The 6,520-nt window shown below is 37.1% G+C and overlaps 1 protein-coding gene across 1 annotated transcript in view; it reads right to left on the reverse strand.

Annotated features, from left to right (window-relative positions):
• Positions 1 to 6,289, reverse strand: part of KTN1 (kinectin 1) — a 94,050-nt gene extending 87,761 nt beyond the window's left edge. The window contains exon 1 of the mRNA XM_023527224.1: positions 6,104 to 6,289. The gene's annotated coding sequence lies outside the window, so the exon portion shown is untranslated. The remainder of the gene's footprint in view (positions 1 to 6,103) is intronic.
• Between the last annotated feature and the right edge of the window lie 231 nt (positions 6,290 to 6,520).

A 6,520-nucleotide genomic window follows, 5' to 3' on the forward strand; every position in this document is an offset into this window, starting at 1 on the left:
AGAAAAATAAACAGCCATTCCAGAGAAAACAAAAATGGCCACCCAACACTTGAAAAGGTGTTTCCGCTCAGTAAGCAGAAATGCGAAACCTACATTATATCAATTAATATCCAATAGGCTAACTTTAGTATTTGCCAATATCAAGTATAGGCAAGAATGTGGAGCCATCATATGTATACACTATTGAGGGGCATAAACTGGTACAACGCATTGGAAAATAATTTGGCAATACCTAGTAAACTTGAAAAGTACCTCTCCTACAATTCAGCAATTCTACTCCTAGCTAGATATAAGGTCCAAAACCATTTGTTCAAACTGCAAATTTGAATTCATTAGTGGGTTAGCAAAAATCAACTTAATGAGTTTTGATTAGCATTCTTATTTTTAGTGAAACAGACTAGCATCATACAGATTTTCCAAAAAAATGTGTTATATATGTGTACATCTGATATTATACTGAGTCTCAAAATGTAAAATTTATTTCTTACTGGTAAGTGGTAAAAAAGTTTTAAATAGCTGCATCCTAGAAACATGTATGTATGCAAGTGCACCAATAAACCTATGCAAGGTATTCGTAGCAGCACTGTTTATATTATTTTAAACGTTGCTGGGACTTTTTCCTTAAATGAAGCTTATACACAAAACAAAGTATACAGAATATAATTACTCATCTATTTATGCCAGGTAAATGCCGTTAGAAGAGTAGACAAGAATTCAGCCTTTTTTCATTTTACAGTTAAATTTATATCATAAAGCATTTCTTTTCACCCCTTCTCCCATCAGACAAGGTAACTGCATGGGTTATAGTTTACATAAAATTTCAAGGCTAATCTTAAATGTATTTTACTTGAAAAGTGCTCCAAAAATTTCAAGCTCAGAAATACTTTCTTCATGTTAAAACTAAACGCAATTTTTCGAATCTCCACTCCCGGAAAAAAAAAAAAAAAGGAACAAAAGAACTAAGCCACTTTTACAAAGGATCCAATTTAAACTTAAAATTACAATTGACTTTTAGGTCAAAGTGGAAGCCATTTAAGAAATTATTCCCATTCATCAGCAACAGTATACCAACCACAAAGATTAATATACCACAGTACCTAAAACTGTACCCAGAAAAAAGAGTGCGACATAGGACAAGCTTGAGAAATTCACTTCACAGAAATGACATTCAGCCAATCTCAGACAACTAGATTATGAAAACTATGTAAAATAATTATGAAGCACATTTCAAATGAACATGACTTCCCAATAAACTAAGCAAGTACAGTTCACAAGCACATAAATGAATTCAACCTGTGTGTGGATATTAAAGATAGAAGGAAACATCTTAAATGTTCAGCAACATAGTATTCAGAACACTGAGGAGCTTTCAATGTACAGCCCGGCTTGTTCAAATTTATTTCAAAGATAACTGTATCTAAACACATGTGATCACTAAATTATTTATGTATATACTTCACTCACAACACTTACATTACTGATCAACAAGATTAATTAGTACTAAGCACAGAAGTATTTTTGCTGAAATTCGTGTATTAAATTGTTTTCCATCTCACTTTCAAGAGTAAACCTGTAAACTCTATTCTTAAAATCTCACTTTACATGGCATTCCATGTAAATCAACTAGACATGCTAATGGAGGAGGATAGCACAAATGACAAGTAAAGCAGAAGGCTCAATGAGTCCCACTTTCAAATATCAAGTAATTCACTGATTCATCAAATTCAACACTACCTAAGTGCCAGAAACACAGTTCATGGTGGTGAACAAGACAAAGTTCCTGCCTCACAGAACTTACATTCTTATAGGTGAAACAGATATCAAACATATTAGGCATATATAATAATGTTAGGTAGCAACTCAGAATGCAATGAAGAAATATAAGGCTAGGACAAAGAATAGAGAATATGCATTTTAGCTAGGGTGATGGCGTTGGCCCTTTCTGAAATAACCACTAAGCAATGCCTACAAGATCACAGGGCAGTAACTCACAATGCACATACACAGAACAGAGACTGAAAACTTCTTGGGAACTAAAGAAATGCTTCTGGCTAACAGCCTACTATCTTGTGTCCGTGTTTATTTCTATAAATCCATTAAATATGAGAATATAAAGACAAAAGCTGTTATTTCTATGAAAACTAAGTTAAATCCTTTGGAAGGCCTTGATGAAGGACTGGAAAAATCTAGAATGACTCTGAACTTGGAAAGTTTACCAATGCCTACATTTTTATTCCACTTGAAAGAAACCAATACTAGAAATCAACAATAATGCTTTTAGGTTATGATTTCTAGAAAAAGATCAGGAAACCCCTACTCGAAGACAAGATATTGATCCAAATAAAAGGCAAATAAAAATGTTTTAAGCTAAAATAAAACACTTAAGATGTATACAGATACTTTGAGTTCTTGCTTTAACTAACTTTTGAATTACCTAATCAATGGTTCTAATACATGGGGCTAGTGAGGTCTCCACCACACTGTAACACTCCTACCACCAAGGGGTCCCCAAAAACTCCCCGCCACTTTTTTCCTCCTCCCTGACTGTTCCTAGGAAAGGAACAAACTGAAAACTACATGTGTCCAAGAATGAGGTATCCATCACAGTAAGAAACTACAGGATAAGGATTTAATTCATTTATTATAAATATTTAATAAATCTTTATTGAGCACACGCTATGGGCCAAACATTGCCCTAAATCCTTAGGATCTATCAATTAAAAAAAAAAAAAAAAAGACTCGACTTCATAGAGGTTACAGTACAGTGTGTGTTTGGGGGCAGAGAGAAGAAACAATGAACAATTAACAAAGAAATTATATAATTTGTCAGAAAATGACAAGTGCTATGGAGAAAACAGATCAGGGTACGGATCACAAGTGAGGAAGTGAAGATTTAAATAAAATAGTAAAGTAGTAAGGTAGACCTTTTGGAAAACATCTGAAGAGCAAATATTTGAAGGAGACGGGAGTCGGCCATGAAAACACCCTGGGGAAAAAGTGATCAAAGGACTGGGCAACAAACAGTTTAAAGACCCTAAGAAAGCTAGTGTGGATAGAGAGAAATAAGCAGGGGAACAGAGTGGTAATTAAATTGAGAGGTAATGGAGGGATGGGGAGAGTAGGAATACCTGGCTTCTGGAAGGCCCTCTAGGCCCATAAGGACTTGGGCTTTTACTCTGCATATGGGAAGTCGCAGCAGGGTTTTGAAGAGACAGTGATATGATCTGGTTGTCATGCTGAAAAAGACTGTAGAGCTAGGATAGAAACAGGGAAACCAGTTAGAAGGCTAACTGCAGAAATTTAGGCAAGAGGTAAGAATGGCTCAGACCAGCCTAGTGAGCAGTAGAGATGGCACGAAGTGATTTGATTCTGATATATTTTCAAGATAAGACAGCCAAGAATGCCAAGTGTGAAAGATACTACAACATATTTTACTGCCTGAATGTTAGATGGAGCTGACATCAAATGAGATGTCATCAAATGAGACTGCACCTGAGGCAGGTTTAAAGAGGAACATGGAAGTTTAGTTTGAGTTGACTATCTAACATCCAAGTGGGAAATGTGGAACTGGTTGTCTGGAGTACAGGAGGGAAGTCTGTACAGGACCGAAGACATAAATACGAGAGCCATCAGTATATATAGGTATTTAAAGCCATGACACGGGATGAGATCACCAGAGAAGTATAAAAAGAAAACTGAACCAAGGACTAAGCACTTCAACTTCAAGAGAAGACAACTCAAAGACAAAATGAGTAAAGCAATTTAGTAAAGACAGAAACCCAAAAAGCAATGTCCTGGAAGGAGGGGAGTGTAAAATATTAAGTTCCACTTAGTATACAAATCACTTTGCTGAACCTAGATTTAAGATAAAAAATTCTTAATCAGCCTGTAGTAAAGATGATACATAAAGTACTAAATTATACTTTTTTAAAAAAGGAGTTGAACATTTCTTACACATTTCCTAGGAATACTATAATTCCTACGGGAGTCTCTACTAAAAATATATTTAGCAGTAAAAGCATATTTTGCCTATTTTATCTTTTTAACATAAAACCAATTAATAAGCTATCACATTAAAAAAGAAAAAAAGCTTAAATGGTTTACACTACCATATCTCTCAAAGACCGAAAAAACATTTAAACACCAATTCAACAGCCCGGCATGCAAACAGTTATAAATTGTCATTACTTTTTCTAGAGCTCAAATACAGAAGGTTAAGTTAATTAAACTCCTTAGCTCATGGCACTTATAGCTTTTTTCCCTTTCTGTTTAATTTTGTTTATAGCATAGCTTACGCTCTTATCCAAACCAACATTTTCACTGTGATTTGCACATAAACTACATTTTTGAGCAGAACACCCAAAGTCATGTTCACAAAACTGAAAGAGGATGAAATAAAACTATTTATGCATAAAAGTAATCACCAATGCCATTTCTAAAAAAAAGTTATTGCTTCTAGCTTCTAAGTATACTCTGCATTTTCCTTCAAAGTAACTAAAAACGGTACACAGAATGAGTTTTAAAAATGTTATCCTCAAATATTTCAATGTTTTTGTAAAGTATGGTCTCTCGACATTTCCTTATTACATATTAAGTCAGATCCCTAGGAAACCTAAAACCTTCCTGGAGCCATTATATTTAATTTTTATTAATATTTAAATTTTTTAAGTATTGTGAGATCTTTTAGATTAAAATTTCCTTTGCTGCAAAAAATATATAATAAGCATGCAATTAAAAATACATATTAAATATATTTTAAGTAAAATTCAAGTTAAGAACTTCCCAACAGTAACAATCCCAACAGGGTCTTTTAGAAGTTAAGCCTCAAAAAAAGCCTTCACTTCTTAAGTCCTTTAAAAAAGCTAGAGACTGTTATTTACCACCGAATTATTGAAATGTTCTTCCTACTAAAAGCAGACTGAAGTCTATAAACTGGGAGGCTTAGGTTCAGACCCAAGAAAATACATCAAGCAGAAAAGACTACTGATACTAAGGGAGGATACAGAAAAAAATTAAATTGGAAATAAAATCATGTATTAATGGCTTTATAATGTTGACCCTGAGCCACTGAGAAAGGGTTTTATAATATTTAATATCCTTTATAATTTTAAAGTGCTTAACACATTTAAGAAAATTTTTCATTAATCTTTGTTATACTAAGTTTCAGTATAAGTCTCAGAAAAGTAAAGTAAATAGAACATCTTATTCTCTAAGCACACCTGATGGAGTACTGTTATAACTGCTGATGCTACAAAATTAGAAGAGACATTTCTAATTCAACATTACAGCAGAGAGGGGAAATAAATTGTTCTTAGAAGCTACAAACAATAAGCCCAGCTATATCTTGCTAGATCCTTGAACTAACTGGGGTAGGGGAAGCCTCGTTTGTCAGAGAACACATTAAATATGAAAATCTATAGCGAGGCATGTCAAAGCAAAATACGGATCAACTCAAGAATGCTCCAGTGTTATTCTTGGGGGCATCATTCCAGTCTCATCAGCAACTGTTTTAGCCAACACATGGAGACAGTGTTGCCATGCGCCCGCTAGGTGAGGTAAGGAGAATAAGTGCAACCTAATTTAGCAAGAATTCAAACTTTAAGTCAATTCCTACACAACTCAGAGTATTTAGTTCACCCCATGGTGTTTATCTGTAGCAGGCTATGGGTGTCTACATCTTTCAAAGCATCTTAAAAGAAAACACCCACAACTCTGAACAGTTAACTTCAACTGTAGTTTTTCGAGCAATGTTTATTCAGATACCTGTTAAGGATCATTTTCTGGTATAGGCCCAACTACAAATTTAGACTCCTCCTTACTTCAAGAAAAAAAAAAAAAAGGCTAAGATTAAACAGCCCACTCTTCAACTTAACGAGATTTAGGATACCGGTGCGGCCAAACGAGATTTAGGATACCGGTCTCAGGTGCACACATGCTCCTTTATGACCAACGTGCGGGGCTGTTTACCGAAAGACATCTAGGCTGCCAATTTGGTTTTCTGCCGAGGTCCCCAATGCCAAAAATCTCATTGTTGGAAACTGAAGGGGGGAGGGGAAATCAGTAAGGAAGACACACCCCTCAGGGAGAGGAAGGGATAACTTACCCCGTCTCGAGGGCGGTCCACAGATTTTTTCCAAACTCTCCCCTCACGCAGCCTTCTCATCCCCAACCGCCCCCACCGTGACCCCCGGAACAGGCACAGGGCGGTGGGAGGAGGCACTGGGAAGAGGGCCAGCGCCGGTTCCCCAAGTATCCGGAGAGAGCGCCGAGGACTGAATTCTAGCATGGCGTAAGCGTGGCCCAGCTCCCGCCCAGGGACGCCGCCGGAGACTCGCTCCCTCCGTCCACCGGTCGAGGAGGCGGTAATCCGCCTTCCCTCCCGGGGGCCCTCGGGCCCGGCTAAAAATAGGCGCCTCGGTCACCCCAGGGCCCTCTCCGGCCGACCTCGCCCTCGGGAGACGTCCCCAGGGGAGCAGTCGGCCGCGCTCGGGGGCACCGCGAAAGAGCTGGGGTCGGGCCC

This window comes from Pteropus vampyrus, unplaced genomic scaffold, assembly GCF_000151845.1.
Source record: "Pteropus vampyrus isolate Shadow unplaced genomic scaffold, Pvam_2.0 Scaffold15, whole genome shotgun sequence".
In the NCBI taxonomy this organism is placed as follows: domain Eukaryota; kingdom Metazoa; phylum Chordata; class Mammalia; order Chiroptera; family Pteropodidae; genus Pteropus; species Pteropus vampyrus.